Genomic DNA, 19,722 nt, shown 5'->3' on the forward strand with positions numbered 1-19,722 from the left:
CGGCTGCTCAGCTCGGGCTGGACTCGAACCGCTGTTGCTCAGAGCTCAAACTCTTGAGCGAGCTCTTAACCAACTGAGCCACTCAGCCGGCCCGATTTCCAGATTATTGAAGTGTAACTTTTAAATCGCCGGCTTTTAATGATTTCAGTTCTTTTACATATAAATCTTCCAAAAATGTGTGAGGTCTTTCTTACTGAACATATTGAGAATCTAATATTTTAGCTTTGTTAACATCAATTTTTGTTCTTTTATAATATAGAAATGCCTTTTAAAGGACTCATTTCTGTTTGCTGCTATAATGAATAACTCCAGACAGTTATGCGTTTTTATTTATCCTCCTTCCATCTGCTAAGGTGTTTTCCTTTCTCCTCTGTGGGCCCTTGGGCATCACTTGCCCTTCGCTGGTCCCCTCGTGAGGCTCGCACAGGCTCCCGTGTCCTCTCCTCCAGGCCAGCGTGTGGCCATCGTCTCCTCTGGTCTCCCCTCCACCTTCATGTGTGGGTGATTACCCCACCACAGTGGGGCCCACCCGCGGGGCCTGCCTGTGCAGGAAGTGCACCCACTGCCTGGTGACGTCCCTTCCTGGAGAAGTGATGTCGGTTGAGTGATGTTTGTGTGTGAGTGCTTTCTGTATTTCCTGATAGGGTTCTGGACAGAGTAACAGTCAGTGTCAAGTTGGTGCGCTTATTGGGTGAATTCTATTACATTTTGCCAAACTTATAATATTATAGCATATTTTTCATAAGCAATTTTATTAAAAAATGTATAAACTGTTACACAATCCATGTTTGCTCTAAATCCGTATCTTACAGCAACAACATTGCATAGTTTATCAAAACTTTATTTTACACGTCTGACATCCAGCTAAGAATGTGATGTATTTTCAACCCTTTTGAGCAAGAAGTTTTAGATGGGAGGAAGTGGAGAAGCCCCCCCAGCGGTTATGGATAGTCAGTCAGTTGTGATGCAAGTTGTTACACAAAAGTTCTTGCTTTTTACTTAGTTTTCATGTTCTTTACATTTTCTTGGATCTAACATAATTAGCTGTGTCTTCCTGTTTTGCAGTTATATGAGTGAGCTTGTTTAAATTTGGCAATCCAATTAGTTGATAAAGTAGCATGAAATTTTTACTTTTAAACCTTTATAGATCAAGAATAGCAGATGTACTTGCTTAATATGTGTTTACTGAGTAAATAATGTATTATGGTTGGTGATTTGAAAGTGGTGTAAAACCTTAATATTAGATATGTAATATTCATGCAGAAACAGAAAGATATGCAATTTTTAAAGGATTTTTTAAAAACTGGTAAATAAAAGCCATAAGAATTTTTATGATTTGGCAGTTTCAAAACATTTTCAACATCTAGAAATTTCACATCGTGCCGACAGTTTCTTGTATCTTATAGGAAAAGAGTGATATGCATGCCATTTAAAGGACTTCAATTCATTTGATGTCACATAGACTGTTTTTTTCTGTCTACCTTCATTTTTTATCTTGATTACTTGCAGTTGAGAATTATAATAGGCATGGCTTCCTGTAAAAATAAAATCGTTTTCAGTTGTACAAACTCAGGTAATGAATGAAAAGTCATAAAGCAGCAAGTCGATAATATATGATATCAGAGTGTAATGTAAGTAGCTTAATACTTGCCATCAAATCACTGGAGTTTGAATATGGATTCCTCCATCTCCTGGTTGTGGACACCTAGGCAAATCACATCATTTCTGAAGGTTTTCTGTTATCTGTCAAATGGTGGTCATCTTACTATCCTGCAGCGTCTTCCTTTCCCTCCCTCTCTCCCTCCCTCCCTTTTTGGTCCAGCTAAAGATGCAATCATGGGAAAGTACTTAGTAAGCTGTAAAATTTAGCACAAATGTGATGCATTGTTAGGGATTGTACAAAATCTTGGGGACACAGAATATAAAAGTTAATGTTCCTCCTCGTTATGTAATGTTTGAGAGGCAATTGTGTGTTCTCTGTACTCAGACTCTGCTTCTCCCTTAGTATAGCAGTTAATTTGCCATTGTTATCCCCATATTCTATTTTAGATCGCTAGGTAGGCAACTAATACCTACCTTATTATACAGTGTGGGTGTGCTGTGGGCGACTTAACCTTGGCATGACGAGCTTAACTTTTACCAATTTTGACTAGTATATATTTAAATGATCAAGTTTTAAGATTTCATGGTATGTGCTTTTTAAAATTTTTATTTTTATTTTTTTTGCATTTATCTGTGCAGTTATGTTAACAGCATAGAATATGGGGTTTAAGTGTTCTGTCTTAGACACCAGTGTGGGTTAGATACCCTGAGCACGGGAACAGGGTCACGTGTGTCCTTACAGAATGTGACACAGCAGTGGCAATGGCTAACTCAACTGGTTTTCTTTAAAACTAAATTTTTTCTGATATAAAAATGAGGAGTCAGCCTTCCCTCCCTGCCTCCCCTGCAGTCCCCCCCTTCCTCCCTCCCTTCCTTCCTTCCTTCCTTTTTTATTGAAACCCCTTTGCATTTAGCTTTTATTTGCTTTTAGTTTGGACTCCTACTGTGCTTATGGTAATCAGAATTGTAAAGTGAAACCAAAGGGAAGAATGGGTGTGTTGCCTATTAGAATCATTTCCAAATAGAAAAGGTTAAAATAGTGGGTCGTTGGGCAAGTCATGATGCATTTTTGCATTGAAAAACAGAAACATATGTCATGACTTTCCCAACAACGACCCAGTAGTTTGTTCCTTTTTTGGCAAAAGGTAGGAGGATTCTAAGATCTTAGAATCTGATTAGATGTCCATTTTGAATTGAACCCTTTAACCCGCATGAAGAAATTCTGACCCGTTTTTAGAAGAGATGTTATTGATGACATTCCCTAACAGCAAGTACTGGATGGAGGAACCGCGGAGATGGGGACTGGAATAAAAATCTATGGGAAAAGAAGATTCTGGACAGTAATTGCTACAAAAGCATTTTCTTACTTCAAGAGGTAGAGACATAGGCGCATCTTTAGAAATTAGTTTTTGGCTGTAGGGAAATTCAAGTTAGATTTTGCCTTCTGCATTGGCGCTCTGCCTTTACTGCATTACTATCCCCCAGAGAATTCAGCGATGACTGTAATGGCCTTAGGACAGATCTGGGGGGGTCTCCAGCTGTACCCGGGAGGGCCATGCTCAGGGTCCCTGTTCACCTTCCTCCCACTCTTGGGTAAGAAGAAATCCCTACTACTGGTGCGGAGTCCTTTACGTACCCTTAAAAAGGATGCTGTTGTCTTTGCCATTTTACTGTTCTGCCTGACATAGTAGGAGTTCCACAAAGTATTTACTGAATATTGATTGGATGTATAATTCATTTTCTCATCTCAAATGTGGGTACTTTTCCAAAGTTTGTGTGTGTGTGTGTGTGTGTGTGTGTGTGTGTGTGTTACCACCATCCACCAGAAAGCTCAGTTTCTGGAAGCGGAACAGGTTGCACTGAGTCGTTCAGGGTCACGTACAGTTGTGCTTGTCACAGAGAGGTTTTCCTGGTCCTAAACGCTCACCTTGGAAGGCCCAGCACACTTGGGAGGGGCAGGGGAAGATGTGGGCAGTGATAAAGCCCTGGGTAGAGCATGTGGCCATCCTGCTGACCGGTGTGTGGCTTCAGCTGTGTCCCATGCTCCTTGCCACCCTCTCTCTGCGCAGTGGTTCAGAACCTCAGCCCTCGGGCCACACCTGCAGCTCCAGGTCCTGGCTTGTCACCTCCCATCAGTGAGAACGAAGCTACTAACGTCTTTGTGCCTCACTTACCTCATCTATAAAACAGAATGAAAACAGTAGTCCCTTGTTCTTGGGAGCCTGGGACAATGCACTGAATGTATTATTTCCTTTATTGAGGACTTTCCATTAATCACCTCAGGTGTGGTCATGGCCAGCTTGCTAGAGAGGCAGGTGCTGGCTGTACACATCACACGTGGGTTTTGATTCTTATTCCCTTATGAGTGAAACCATACAGTTCTTGTCTTCTTCCGGCTGGCCGGTGTCACGTGACTTGGCGAGAGGCCCTCAGCTGGGATGGTGGTCCTGACACACTGCCGTGCCCTCTCCATCGCCAGCCTCACCTTTGGAAGTGAAGGAGGCCGGGCTGGGCTGCTCTGGGAAGCAGGCGGCTTGTCCGGTGGATCGAGCAACGCCTGGCGAAAGGAAGCCGACACACGATCAGAAGGAGGCTCCTTTGCACCTGCAGTGAGTCTCACAGCTGGGTGTTCACGTGGGTGCGTACACACTCGCCCCGGTTTCTGCAAACTAGTGGCTCGAGCAGCAGACCTCCCGATTTGAATAGTGAGTATCACGTTTACTGTTGGACGCAGATAGAACAGACAGCTGTGGGTCGTGGGACACAACAGCTCCTGGCCATGGACCACCTGGGATGTGAGGTTTCCCGTAAGGGCCGCTTGGCCTGCGCTCTGCCTGGTGGAGACTTTGCAGAGAGCTGTAGGTTGCAGTAAGATTAGAGGGTGCCGTTTTTCTGGTTGACGTTTAATCCTTAAAATCCTCTATCAGTTGAAAGCCGTAGATTGCACAGATGTAATTTATCAAATTGTATTTCCCTATTTTCATCCTCAGTTTTGCTTCGCAAGATAAGTTATAACTTTGTTTTGAGGGGGGTGTGTGTGGTGTGTCAAACATTTTTTTTGCAAGTAGCCAATGAACTCGCTCTGTTTGCTAATAGGATAAAATGTGTGGGGACAAGCGTATGGGATCTGTTTCCCGGATTTATTGTAACCCAAGATGAAGGACTACGGATTCCTTTCATAATGTGTGCCACATGCCCTAGGTAAACGAGGGCGTTTTGTTCGCTGCATGAATGTCAGTGTCTATCTACAGATAGAATTATGCGTTTGAAATTTGTAGAATAAATAGAGAACCACCGCCTAGGGACTTCCTAGAGGTCATGGGAACAGTTCATATTACACCGAGATGCTTACATAACGATAACACTTGCTGTGATATTTGCACTCAGTTTAAATGTTACTCTGAAACATGGCGCATAAGCAGCTTACTGTAATTGTATGGTAGTTAACATTTTCCTGTTAAGACAGTAGAGTCTTTGGCTTTCGTTAAATGAACATATGATAGTCCTATTTCTTCATTTTGTGTTCATGTTTTTTCCTTCAGATGGTTATTAAAGATACCTTCTTTCTTTGAATGCTCCAATTATATAGCTCACCAAAAATAAAGATAATGCTATGTTCTTTAAAGGCTATGGTCTTTAAAAATTTTGACTGGAACAGATCTATTCCTTTGTTTGAACATAAATGAGACTGTTCTAAGAAGTAATTCCAAGTTGCTGAAAAAAATTATACCAAATGCATAGGTAAGAAAGTGTTTAGACTGGTCACAAATCCCTTTTGGAGTAAGTTAAAATAGATCTCCATATACTGTTACCAAAGCATCCATTTATTTTATTGTATAGAGTAATTCCAGAGCTGGTGTGAATCTTGCTACGGACAGAGGTTTCCTGAGTTAACTGTCTGCAGATAAGGACTTAAGGATTTTTGCAAGTTTCCTTATCCACTAAGCCATGTAGTGGGCTGTCTGTGAGTGTACAGTCCGCAAGAAGCAGTGTATTAACAAACCCCCCGTTCTTTGGAACAGCAGTGAACACTCACCACACCTACCCACCCCCACACCACTTGACTTTGTACCATGAAGACAGATCCAATCTGTGATGGGGTACTTGTGCCAAGACTAACCCGTTGCCTGCATTCAGCCTCATAAAATGATAAATAACAACCACTCCTCACAGATAATGGGAACAAGTAAGATCCTTTTGGGGACATTACCCTCTTCTGATGCCTTTCGTAAATCTAATTTCTATGCTAGGCGCGCACTGTAAAATTGTTTATTTGGGGACCTTACTTGCCTGTTCATCTCTCCATTAGAGTGGAGCCAAACGTTTTCCCAAGAAGGAGTATACTGCCCCTGACCAGGGAAGCCCGTGGGCACCTCGGCGTGACGGTGAGGTGGCCTCTACTAGGAGTGTGACTTGGCTTCTCATTGGTGGCCAGGGTGTCTCCCCCCGTCCCTCTGTCTCAGGTGTCGATTAAAGCAGATGGATCTCAATTTAGCCGGCAACCTGGAGGAGTGTAGTCCAGCCACTTCTCAGGACGTAGGACAGAGCAACGATTGTCACTTAGCAGCTTGAGTTAAGCCAGGCCAGACACCTGTGGACTCACCTGGACCGTCTCACAGTCAGCGGGAAGCACAGGGGACGTGATAAGTGAGGTTGTGGCTACTGACAGTTTGTCGTGAAAGACTGGCAGTTGGGGTCGCCGCCATTCTCTTGACCCCAGGGGCCCTGTGGTGTGTTCCCTGAATGGGTGGTTTGCTTTATTCTGTGGACTCTGAGTTGTGCAGATGAGTGGTCTGCACTGTCACCTCGATGGCTGGAATGCTTGCAGTCAAATTGCTGGCTTATCTGTGGCGTGCGTGTCATTGTGGGGTGTGTGTCGTCTTGTCCCCGTTTCCCTAGCCTCCTGGTCACCTCCTTCGTTTCTGTTTAGCGTGCTGTCTTTGTGCTTGCTGTGCTTGCAATGCGTTCTCTGAACAAGGCAAAGTGAATAATCCTCACCTACTCGTTATTCTGTACAGTCCCGAAACAGTCGAGTGCTGTTTACAGGAAGTAAGCGGTAGCATCTTCCGCTGGGGGGGTCTGTCTCCGTCTACCAACCATGCCAGGGTCTCTCTTGAGAAAATAAGTTCAGTGTAGTAAGTCAGGAGGCTGCATAAGCACAGATGAACTTCACTGGGCGGACTGGAGACAGACACCTCCATACCACAGCCAAACACCCCCACAGGTTTACAAGGCTCATCTAGGGCAGGTGTTCTCAGAGTGCTCAGGCCCTGCCCCAGACCTACCGACTCAGGCACGGAAGGTGGATGCACTCTTCATGTCGATGACCACTCAGTATTCATTTCAGGAAAAAACTGTTCTACTGATAGGATGTGCTTAAATAGCATGCCCTGCACGTCTTTTAATTTAGAATTCGGTTTATCAGAATTCAGTGTGTACACACAGCTCCAGGAAAACAGCTACTGTGGGAAAAGAGGAATTTTCAAAAATAAAAACGATCTAAACTATTTCGATTCCCCAGTTCTCTTCCAGTGACCGTTCCCTGTTTCCTTGGGAGACATCAATGCTGGGTTTTGAAAGATTCATTTGTTGGTTGGTTTCTTTTCTGAAGTATGCCATCTTCTCTCTCTTCCAGTGGGAGCTTTCCAGTTTTATCACCTTGCCCTTTCTGTAACCACAGGGGAAACGCAGACCTGTAAATATCTTATAATAGGCGATCCCCCCTTGGAAGTGGCCGGGTGGGTCCTTGTGCCTACCTTTGGTGGTAGTGCTGACCTTATGTCCTCTGGGCTCTCCCCGCCCCCTCCGGGAGTGACCAGGCCACTTCAGCATAGAAGAGGGGGCTCCCGTGTTCCTGGAGCATGTGTCCCGATGCGAGCATGCAGTGCCCTCAGCGTGGAGAGGCCACTTCTGAACAGTATTCCAGGGACAGTAACTTCATGCAGTGGGCCCACTAGTGGCCCTTGTCCTTCATTCTTTAATATCTCCCCGCTGCTTTGGGGCTGCAAAATGTAAAGCCTCTCTAGTGGCTTTGTTTTGAGGTAGAGAAGAGTCAACACGTCAGAGGTGTGTAAGGCATAGACTCTTGCTTTATTCTGCAGTGTTAAACTCCAGCCACGATAAGAGCTCTGTTTCTGCACAGTGACTTTCTTTATTCTCAGAAATGAGTGAGGTACGCTCATTTCAAGGGTTGTGTGGTAATGTCTTTCAGCATATTGACTGACTGTAAAATACATAACGTGATGGCGATTCATTCATTTATTCATTCATTCTGCCCTGTGCATTTAAGCTAGGATGGTGCTCTTCTTTTGGCCAGGCACGCAATTCTTAGTTGAATAGCAGCAAAAGGCACACAATGTTTTACAGAAGCGTGTTACTCAGATGTCCCGGAGCCCTGCAGGTCTCTGTGTGTTTGGGGTCTCTGGTCCTAACAGGGCACATGTCCCTGTCTGTGTGACTCAAGCCACTGGACTCGACCAGTCCGTTCTGCTCTGGTGTGCCGACGTGTGCGAGGACCGCTCTCTCCACGGCCCCTTCACCCAGAGGGCTGTGTAAGCAGGGTGAAATTCTACCAAGATTTACCAGGATCCTTGGAGCAAAGCCATAGTAAGTCCATCTGTTTTGTTCTTAATTTGCAGTCAGAAGCTTGTTTTGGGGATACAGTGATGGCCATGCCCTCCTGTCTCAGAGCTCTGCGGTGACTGCCAAGATGCAGGACACAACACAGCTCTTTTCTTCAGGCATCTCATTCTCAAATCCGTGCATCTCAGGCTGATCCCCTGACATGTAAGAAGTTTGTTAGAATTATAGTATGAAGAAATATCTATGTAGAGAGAGAGAGAGGTCCCACTGTTCTCTGTCCCCAGGGACATCCTGACTAGCTGTATTTGACATTCCCATCACACGCTTCTATCTGAGCTTTCTTACAAGCCCTGAACTCAAACTGGAATTCCATTTCCTTTGACGCAAAAACAGCATCGCTTCTGTGGCTTCCTGCTTAGCAAGGGATGGCATCCACCCCAGGCCTCTGCAGCCTCAGCCTCTTAATATCCCTTCTGATAAACAGTCCAGTGCTGTCACTGTCACCTTGGGCACTGGGTTCTATCTTTTGGTGGGGGTAGTTTGTAGTCCACTTCTGTGTCTAAGGATGTTTTCCTTAAACTTAGGCTCTGTGTAAGACCCGATACCTGACGGACACATGTGACACACTGATAGGTTACTGCCTTGTGGGGCACGGCTTGTCTGTCCCTCTATTCTTGGTAATTATCGACAGTTCCTATTTGTGTACAATGTTGTTTATCCATGGTGCTGTAACAGTGAAACCCCTCATGTGATGAAAAACAGGTGGGGGATTATTTAATTCAGACATATAATGAACGGCATGCTGTAACTGATAAATCCGGAGGGAGGTACGTAATGCGGCAGTCACTTCTGGAAGGAAATCATTGATGACAGTTCACGCTGCTCCAAATTGTCTCACTTAAACTGTGCCAAGGGGGTTGCTTTTTGATGCTCCCTTCCCTCCGCCTGGGGAGATGTCAGTATGGCGTGTGCATTTGTGAAATGCCGAATGCTTGAGCTGAAGTTAAACCCTCCTCCATCCCATGAAAAGATAATCGCTAGGCGGCGGCTTTCACCTTCACAGGAAAACAGTAATTCCAGCCACGTTGACACCTCTATTTCTTTTATTGGTAAAATACAGTTTCTCGCATTGGGCTGATGTGCAGGGCAGCGAGCGGGACAGATGTTCGACGTGGTTGGGGAGGAGCTGGCCCTTTTGCTCTGTCTCCAAGATTTCTTTCCTCATCACCCTTTCTCCTCAGAAGACATACTGTGAGTGGACAGGTCCTGGGCATTAGATCTTTCTCTGGGCTGCCGGCATCATGCATTTTTGTGAGATTGTGTCACCCTTTCCCCATCTGCATCTAACACAGGAGCGTCAGGTATACATTTCTGTAAGTAGAAGCGTATATCCTACATCTGTATTTCTAAGAAGGAATACGTTTCACTTCCACCTGTGTTCTGTAAACGTGTTTGACCAGGGTTAGTTGTGGTGGTCAGGCAGCGCGTGATCCACGTGTATAATGAGGACTAAGAACTAGGACAAGGGGTGAAAAGGAACAGCTGCCTTCAAAAACAACCAGTTTCCTCCGCTATCTGAAAGTAGAGCGTTCCTTCCTAAGCTGAAATGACGTAAAGCGAAGAAGCAATTACCATTAATGCACATGGAACATTGTTTGAACGTTTCCAGACTCTAAATTCAATGCACCCACAGTGTCTTTGCTTCATTCACTGCCATCAACATGCTAATTATGTCCAGTTTTATGTTACGAGCTCTCTTAGGCTTTTCTGCTGCCCTGGGACACACTTCGCCAATGGACACGCTACATGGAAGGAAAGCCCAGGTGCTCACAGACTCAGGTCAGAGCTCCAGCAGCTGGATGCTGACAGAGATGCGAGTGTAGTTCCGGGATGGAGGCTGGTGGGGCCACGGCTCCCTGCCTGGGGTGCTGCTGCCTCTTAAGCCTTCTTGCAAAACAAAGCCTCAACACTCTTTTCACTTTTCACCTGTTTTGGAAAGCCAAAATCCTCTTCGGATTTCTTTTGTGAAAACAGAACTAATGTAGGTCTTTCCTTAAAGGAAAGTGGTGTAAAGCAGACTTTCAAAAAGTGGGTGATAGCTGTCATAGGAGCTGTGGATTCTAGACATGACACCAAAAGCGCGAGCAACAAGAGGGAACACGTGATCAGGTGGACTTCATAAAAATTAAACACTTTTGTGTCTCTCGGGGGACACTATCAAGAAAGTGAAAAGACAACCTACAGACTGGGAGAAAATATTTGGAAATCATTTATCTGATAAGGATTTAAATATATAAATATATATATATATATAAAGAACTCCTAAAACTCAAGAACAAAAGACAAACAATTCAATTAAAAAATGGTCCAAGGACTTGAATAGATATTTCTTCAAAGAAGACATACAGATGGCCATTAGTCACATGAAGAGATGCTCAACATCATTAGCCATCAGGGAAATGCAAGTCAAAACCACAACGAGACACCATCTCGCACCTGCTACAATAGCTGTAATAGAATCAGTGGAAAGGAGGTGTTGGCGAGGTGCGGAGCAGTCGGGCCCCTCGTACGCTGCTGGTGGGAATGTAAAGCCGTAAGGGAAACCAGCCTGGCAGTTCCTCAGAGAGCTCAGCACAGAATTACCTTATGACCCAGCAATCCCACTCCTGGGTGCGTCCAAAGGAATCGTCATCGGAACTTGAACAAATATTTGTATGCTAATGTTTATTGTCACGTATATTCACAACAGACAAAGGGGGGAAGCAACCGAATGACCATCAGCAAGCGAGTAGATAAAGGGAAGATGGTGTATACACCCACTGGAATATTATTCACTCTTAAAAAGGAAGGACACAATGAAACATGCTAGACATGGATGGACCTTGAAGACATTCCCGGATACAAAGGGACAAATATTGTATGAGACCACTCCTATGAGCTATTTAGGCATATTTATGAGGACAGAAAGTAGAGCAGAGGTTACCAGGGGCTGGGGGAGGGGCAAAGGGAAGCTATTGCTCAGCGGTTGGAGTGTCTGTTTGGGTTGATGAAAACCTTTTGGAACTAGATAGGGTGAAGGTTGCACGGCATTGTCTTTCACATCTACTGCCATAGAAATGTATGCTTAAAAATGGTTAAAATGGCAGATTTTGTGTCACATAGTTCCAGTACAGTTAAAGAGGTTATATACCAAAAACCATTGGCTTGTACACTTTACATAGGTTAGTTGTATGATATGTGAATTATATCCCAATATAGTTTTAAAAAACCCCACAAATAATATGAGTGTTTCGATGGATTTAGTTGATCTTATGACACTCAACCATGAAAGAAAACTCATCTTACCCTGAAGTCTGTCATGGAAAGTGGGATCCCACGGAGGCCCCCGTATTCTCCCCGCTGAGCCCCCTCCCAGGCAGGACCAATGGCGGAGCTTTTGCTCAGTGTCCATCCAGACACGTAAATGGCTTCAGAGATGGACCTGGAAAGTCTCAATTCCATTCAAACAAGCCCCCTTAACTATTTATTTAACAGAGAGGGGGGTGTGGGGAGAGAGGGAACACAGGTCTGTATGATTATTACCTCAAGTCCCTAAGCTTTAAATGGTATAGAATTGCTAAAATCCATTTTCCACATAATTGCGATCTTTAAATACATTCACATCAGTGGCAAAATAGCCATGCTTGTAGTCTCTGCTTTTAGACCGAAGTTATGAAGCTTTCAAGGAACTTGAAGTATTGTCTCAAATAATATTTTTCCTAATTGTGGATGAGATCTTTATGTTGACAATGGTGTTTAATTGAAGGCAAAGTGAAACTCGTACAGTAAGAGTGATTTAATATGATAACAATTTATTCTTGTTAGTGTTTAAATTGAAAGCAATTGCTCCTTTTCAGCTCATTAAAATTCTCTAGTGTGCTTTAATTTTAAAAAATCTCATGACTCAAACTAGACTAATTGAAAGTAGTTTTTAATATTTCTTCATGCTTTACTTGGACAGTTTATAAACTAATTTAGATCTAATTAAAAACATAAAAAGTCTGGATTTGAAAATGTCATCAAATGACTTGTTTGCTGGCTTTCTAAGTGCAGTGTTATATTTAAAGTTCCAGGTGGGGACACTGTTTTCTAATGGTCCCTAAGCATATGGTGTTACAGTCATACCTCATGTGAGCGCACAGCACACAGCTTTCCGGAATTTCCCTCCCAACTCTGTTCTCACCTTGGTGTTTGAGGAGAACAAAGAATACAAGTTATGCAGCGGGCGGTTTGCAATTAAGTTTTGTCTGCACTGTAGTCGGTTTGGATCTCGGCCTTTGAGTGCGCTGCCACTGAACACCAACTGCGTCCCAGCTTTGTTTCTGCACCTCTTAGGAACTCTTCAAAGTTTTTTCAATGCTTAGTCATCGCGTCCTCCAGCACCATCTGCCTACTTGCACATTAAACATCCTGAAATAGTGTAAAGTCATTTGTCTCTGTATTAAAAAAATAACAGACGTCATGAAAATCATGATATCAGAGACTCTGACAACTGACAAAGTCTGGGCTTTTCCAACACGTGGATCTGCCCTCAGTTAAGTAAGGGGTCATTTCAGGCTGTAGATTTTTTTTTTTAAGTCCAGCACTTTGAATGTTCAGAGCATTACAGTTCTTTTTGCTCGTAGGAAAACGCAGAGCCCAAATCCAGTTATCTGTCATTCTGGGCGGTTTAGACCAGTTTATTGCATCAGTGAATTTCACCACCCCTGGAAGCACCACACTTGAAACAACTTACCATTTTGGAGGAAATCTTTCAAATTTTGCCTAAAAATGTATGTGTGCCGCCGGACCTCCAAATCAGGACAAACTGATGTCACTTAAGCTGTTCCTGATAGAAACAGATGTTGGTGTGTAGTTACTGCGTGTCAGGCACTGTTTAAGGGAGCATTTTGCCTGGATTATTGTAATATTTAAGCCTCAGCACATCCCTGTGAGGGGGTGACGGTCACCCTTACTGAACACATAAGGAGAGCGGATGGCAGAGAGACCAGGTGACCGGGCCTCTGAGTGCAGTTTCAGGACCTTGGCGAGCTGGTTCCGGACTGCTACTCACACCGTTCTCTTATTTCTGAGGGTTGAAGATACGTCAACTAGTCTCTATTCTGAGGGTTTAAGAGTTTTATAATTCACACTCATTATTGTTTGTTATGCTGACGTATATTGGCCTTGGTTTATAATCCAGATAAATGAGGATGCGGGTTATGTATAAAGCAAGTCTACACCGACTTCAGTGGGATATTGAGAGGCAACCTTTCTAGTCAGTTGCAGTCATTTAACTCTGGAGAGGTTGTCGTCCGTGATGTGTTCCCAAGCTACTATTCCTTCTTTTTTAAGTAATTGAAAATATGTAATAATTTTGTACCATTGTTAAAAGTTTGTATCACATGTGCTTCCCTCGATCACATTTATCTTTGAGTGTTTAGATTTGTCTGGCTCCTTTTCTGTCTGTCTGTCTGTCTGCAACCCCTGTGCCATAATTAACAGGCCTAGCACCTGGCAGAGTCCCTTGGCCTCTAAGTTGATTATAAAGAAACTTCTTTCTTTACCGAGTTTCTTTCTAGCATAACTTTTCAACAGAAGGTGTTTTCTGATGGCTCCACTGTGTGTGCATGTTTTGCCATTAGGGTTTTAGGGTGGAGAGAAGAGGAAGTGTATTTGTCAGGGTTCTCCAGGGAGACAGAACCAATCCCAATCAGAACCAATAGTGTGCCTATGTGTCTATCTATTAATCAATAAATCTCTCTGTCATCTATCATCTATTATCTACATCTATCTATCTATCATCTGTATCTATCATCTGTCTGTCTATCTTGTCTGTCTCTATCTGTCTATCATTGATCTATCATCTGTCTGTCGATATATCTATCATCTACCTACCTACCTACCTACCTACCTACCTACCTACCTACCTACTTACTTACCTATTGAGCTTGATTGATTGTAAGGAATTGGCTTATGTGGTTGTGGGGGCTGGCAGTCTGGAGACCCACATAAGAGTTGGTAAAGTCTTGAGCCTGAATTTTGCAGAGCAGCATGCTGGAAGCTTCTTCTAGGGGGAAACCTCAGTCCTTGCTCTTAAGGCCTTCAACTGATTGGACGAAGCCCACCACATTATGGGGGGGCCATCTGCTTTACTCAGAGTCCACTGATTTAAATGTTAATCACATCTAAAAGTACCTTCACAGCAACATGTAGACTGGTGTTTGATCAAACAACGGGGCACCATAGCCCGGCCAAGTTAAAACATAAAATTAACCATCACAGGAAGAAAGGAAACCGTTTAGGAGAATGATCTATCAGACACAATGGGTATGATATTTTGTAATGCTAACACAGTGAAAAACTAATTCCAAATTACTACACACTTGTATCGATCCCCGTGGGTTTTTTTATGCATGCTTCATCAGTGTGGCAAATACACATTTAAACAACACATATACAGTGTGTACATGTACATATATAATATGTAATGTGTTATAGATTATATATTAATTATTTTTTGCTGTCAGAGAAGCAGGGTCACTATAGTCTCTGATTATTTTATTGGCCAGATTTTCTAACATTTTAAAATTAATATGTGTAATTTACATGTGGATAAAGCAGCCTTTATTTCTGGGTCATCATTTCACTGGTGACGCTTTCCTTCACTCCTGAGAACTGTGGAAATAGCTTGGGTCCTTAGAGCAGCAGGCAGGTGAAGCTTTTTCTGCTTTTAAGATCGAATTTGTTTGGCTGACCTTTGACGTGGCTAAATCTCACTCTGTAGTTACATCTGTACCGGGCAGGCTGACCGACTGCTGGGGCTGGCCTGGGATGTCCCCACTTGTAGCAGGAACAGCCCGTGTCCTGGGAGACACTCAGTCCTGGCAGGCCGGAGGGTTCTGCACCGTCGTAGCCGACTTTCCAGGGAGCCGAGGTCTCTATTCACTGCTTCCCCCACATTAGCTGCTCAGATGTGAAGGCTCATTTTCAGTGGAATTGCTCACACTGAATTGAGGAGGTGTGGCCGTGCAGTAGGCCCCTTGTTCCTGAGGCTGAGCCCAGTCTGACTCCCAGGCCCTGCTCCCTTAGGTATTTGACATTGCGGGGGTTCAGCTGGCATGGTGGAGTGAGGTGACAGGACGGGACGCGCTGTTCTCTCAGGTGGTGCTTCTTGTGCCTGAGCGTCTCCTGCCCTTTCAGCTTAAGGATGGGGTCGGAACCCCTTAGCGTTATGAGTCGTGTTAGTGCTGTGATGTGTTTTCTTGGAGTTGTGCCCATAGCTTTGATTTCAGGCATCTAGTAATACAGGCCGAGCTTTGACTCACTCTGCATACATTCAAGAGATGGTTGCCAGTATAATGAGAAAAATAAAATTTTTATTTCCAGCAAAATAGTGAGGAAATGATCTGTTCTCAAATATTTGTACAGAGAGGTTGAATTGTTTATGTGAAAATACTGGTACGATATCGTGTGTGCCTTTTTCTTTGTTGTTTACAAATCAAGTCTGACTTTTATTTGCCCAGGAAACAACTGCATTTTGAGTTGTGGGACTGAAGAGAATCTGTCATAAGTTGTCTGATATCCAGATCATCCCTCTGTGCTAGAGGGAAGCTAGCCTTTGAAATTCGGAGGCTGTGTACTCATGTGCTCGTAGGACATTAATTTGGCATCTATGTGGCGATGATTGGCTCCTCCATTTGCATTACCTGTATCTTATAATGTCTTGTCAACGCAAAGAAACTTTAGAAAAGCCCTCCAAAGCTCTGCATCCTTGAGGTTATCTGCCTAAAGAAAATGTTTTTCCAGGGCCGGCCGAGTGGCACGTTGGTTAGGAGTTGGCTTGGGACGCCAGCTCTGAGCAGCAGGGCCCCAGTTCGGATCCCACATGAGGACCAGTGACGCTGTGCCCTCTACAGCTAAGATGGTGAACAACAGCTCGACCTGGAGCTGGGCTGCCGTGAGTCACCGGTGACGGCGTAGGCTGCAGTGAAGCTGCAGTGGGCTGCCGTGAGCTACTGTGTGTGGCCGGCAGTCAGCGTGAGCGGCTGGCAGCTGGTATGAGCTGCTGTGAGCCACTGTGAGTGGCCGTCCAGTAGCCAGTGACCGATCTGCCTCGCCCAGGAAGAGTGCAATGATAATACCAACATGGGCCAGTGAAGCAACATCCTCCACAACTAGACTGAAGAACAAAAGGACAGCAACTTGTTGGTTCCCCTTCCCCGATTCCCCAATAAAATCTTAAAAAAAAAAAATGTTTCTCCAAAGAAGTGAAAGCTACTTGGGGGCAAACATAATTATTTTTTAAAAAGTGTTTACTACTGCCTGCCAAGGAGCAGCTACTCATGAATCCCTGCAATGGCCGACGAAGGTCACTCCCTCCTGGAACCTTGTGCTGTTTCTTTGCTAAATACGGTTAGGGATGCTTGCCCCTTTGAAACTAGGCTTTGTGCTAAAGAGAGCGCTTAGTTGCAGAAGAATTTTATCAATTGGCTCCTGATAGTTTGGGGTAAGGAGAGCAGAATATATAACAGTTACTGCTTATACTTAGTTCTGCTCACGTGCTTCCTGTGTCATGTGCATAGGGCCCAGGACGGGACTGAGACACATCTGACCTGGAAAATTCCTTCGGTGCATTTGGAAAGGAAAGCAGAGGAAAGTAAGTGCAAGAACTTACTAAAAAGCCAATATTTCTAAACTGCAAATCAGGCGTCAAGCTTAAGGGAGAAGATTCAAGTTTGTGTGAAAAACTAGGCTTTAACATATCTGCTGCAGATCACTGAGTACAGATTTTGCCTGATGTCCCTGGGTTTTGGCCTTCAGGGTGTGGTCCATGCGTCCTGGCAGTGAGCACACCCAGCGAGAACACGGCTTAGATCATGGGAACCCGAAAACACAAGTGACCACAAACGGGGGAACGGTGTAAGCTCACAGTGAATGCTGACGGGGAGCAGCATTAATATGAAGAGTCACTTGCATTTTAGTAAAACAAACCGAGTGGTAACCTAATAAAATTAGTCTAAACTGACCAGATAAGTTTTGTTGTTATGCATGAAATAATACTTTGCAAAAGGAGTTTCAAAACAAAACTTTTAGTATTTTGATGCCTGTCATTTAAAAGGACCTCTCAGACACTCAGATCTAATGCTTTATAATTTTTAAAATAAACTATTAAAAAAATAACCATGTGACAGCACCTTCTTGCTTTCGTCACAGCCTAGTAACCTTGGCTTTGGCTTCTGTTTTTCACAGAAAACATCCAGGCCTGCCTTCATCACTTCAGTATCAGAAACATCCGACAGAGTTTGTTGAGAGTATCTGAACACGTGTTTTTAGAAAACTGACACTTAAAATGATAGTGTATCACTGTTGCAACTTAATTGGCTACCTTGTCAGATTTGTTTTAGCTTAACGTAATGAATGGAATTAAACTATTTACTTCACGTATATTTTTGTAAATTGTGTCCAGTGAGTTTACCATTTTTCTTCAATTCTTCTTTGGTCACATTCTTTACAATGAACAGCTCCTACCCTCTGTTTCTCCTTTCTGTTTGACCAGGAGCCTCACTGAAACAGAGTAGGGATTTTTAACATATTTTCTCCATTTGAATTCATTTAACTAGTCAGTCAGATATTTACTAAATGCCTCCTATGTGCCCAGAACTCAGCTAGTGCTGGAACTACCACAGTGAACAAAATAAAAATTGTCTTCATTCCCAAAGAGAATGTAGGGAGAACCCTTCATCCAGGCTTGGTGTTTTGGGGGGGAACTTGTTGGAAAAAGTCATAGCAAAGTGCAATGTAAAATATAAGTGGGAGTGAAGCAGGTTGGGGTGGAGGTGGGTGGGAGGGGGAGCGTTCTGGAAGGGAGAGCAGCAGCGTGTTCTGCAAGGGGGGGGGTGGGGGAGGCCCTGCGGGAGACAAGCGCTAGGAGCGCCAGGAGGGAAGTGGGGGGTGAAGCTGAAGAGGTGATTTAGGATCAGATTTTCGGAGGCTTTCTGAGCCATGTTAACAGTTGTGACTATCTTCAAGTGTGAGGAGTGGCTAACAGCGTCTAAGGACGGGAGTGTGAGGAGCACTAGGAAATCAGCGTTGACGAGGATTGCTTTGGCATTGCCGAGCAGTGGTGTGGAGCGGGGCCAAGGCAGAGGGCAGTTAGCAGAGCGGGGACATAGCCCAGGGAGTGTGTCAGGCCCAGTAACTGACAGAAGGTGTGGCAATAAGTGAGCGACGTCTGTGTGACGTGATAGGATGACCCGGGGCTTATGGCCACACGTGGCTGAGATGGGAGGATGGCCCGGGTCCCAGGAGGACCTGCAGGTGTCAGACATGGGTGATGAGCAGAGGGCCCAGGACGAGGGGCTAGCGTGTAGAGGGAGATGTCCAGTTCCGTTTGGGGCCAAAGCGGAGTCTGGAGATAAGGAGTTGGTTATAGTAGTTATGGAGGGGTTTGAGGCCGAGGAAAGCAATGAGGGCTGGGGTGCGGTGGTTAGCTAAAATGTCACTGCGTCCTTAACTTTCATGTTGCTCTTCAGAAGAGAAGCTCATCGCTACATTTTGACTCAGATAATTTCTCACTTAGTTGTGACTAATAATAAGTCTTACAAGCTCTAATTTACAGCTCTGTGGGTTTCCTCAGTGTCCGCAAATACACAGTTTCCGGACTATGATCAAGTAAGTATTCGGTTCATTTACTACTGGGTTATCGAGTGTGATACATTCAAAAAGTATGCAAACACATGCAAAGAAGGTCTGACATTCCCTTTAATGGGCAGCTTCTGTGGGAAAACTACCATCACTGTCTATTGCAACATGTGATACAAGGCACAGACACAAAGTGATAGGTTTGCTTTTCAGCATAAAGTGTGGGTATATGAAGGAAAATTCGTAACTGTGAAAGAGGAACTAACTCTTGAATAAAGAGAAAATCCCCTTTCCTGGTTGTTTTTTAATGTTGAATGTGTCAAATGTGTAAGTGTATTCATCTTAAACACCGTTTCTGATTGCAAATGTCATAAGGGACTTTGCTGAGAGTTCTTATGTCCTTCTGTTTGAATCCGTTCCCTACTGGTTAAATTGATAGGGTTTTAGTTTTCGGTGAGTGGATGCCTAGATATTGTCACAGTTATTCACAAAAGACATGCCGTGAGGTGAGTGAGACGCGTGCTGGAAAAGATGTCTTGTGGGCCACGTTAGTATGGTTCCCTGTTGTGTACTTCTATTTCCATTCGTCTTGGTCTGAGATAAAGCCATACACGTTTGTTTCTCACATCATGTTCTGATGTGAAGATGATTGCTCATGCAAGTGCCATAAGGGAGTGTGTCCCCAATGTTTGCTTACTGGTGTCTGGTGGGGGAGGGGACTGCAGACCACCTAGGCTTGCCAGAGTTTGGAGGAAATGGAGACTAACAGACGCTTCCCATCCGAAACCACTGTCTGTTACCCTCTGAGCAGTGGCCGCCTCTCAGGTCTACTTTCTGGTGATCACAGCTCATGGAGCGTGGCTGTGCTGGTGGAGA

General features: G+C 44.2%; 1 protein-coding gene across 7 annotated transcripts in view; it reads left to right on the plus strand.

Annotated features, from left to right (window-relative positions):
* PDE10A (phosphodiesterase 10A) overlaps positions 1-19,722 on the plus strand; it is a 546,077-nt gene that overhangs the window by 303,236 nt on the left and 223,119 nt on the right. Inside the window, exon 1 of one of the 7 annotated variants that reach the window (XM_019628190.1) lies at positions 16,839-16,861. The exons of the other annotated variants lie outside the window; for them this stretch is intronic. The gene's annotated coding sequence lies outside the window, so the exon portion shown is untranslated. Of the gene's footprint in view, positions 1-16,838; positions 16,862-19,722 lie in introns of those variants that run through there. 7 annotated transcript variants of the gene reach the window in all.

Source organism: Hipposideros armiger, unplaced genomic scaffold (assembly GCF_001890085.2).
Source record: "Hipposideros armiger isolate ML-2016 unplaced genomic scaffold, ASM189008v1 scaffold_753, whole genome shotgun sequence".
Lineage (NCBI taxonomy): Eukaryota > Metazoa > Chordata > Mammalia > Chiroptera > Hipposideridae > Hipposideros > Hipposideros armiger.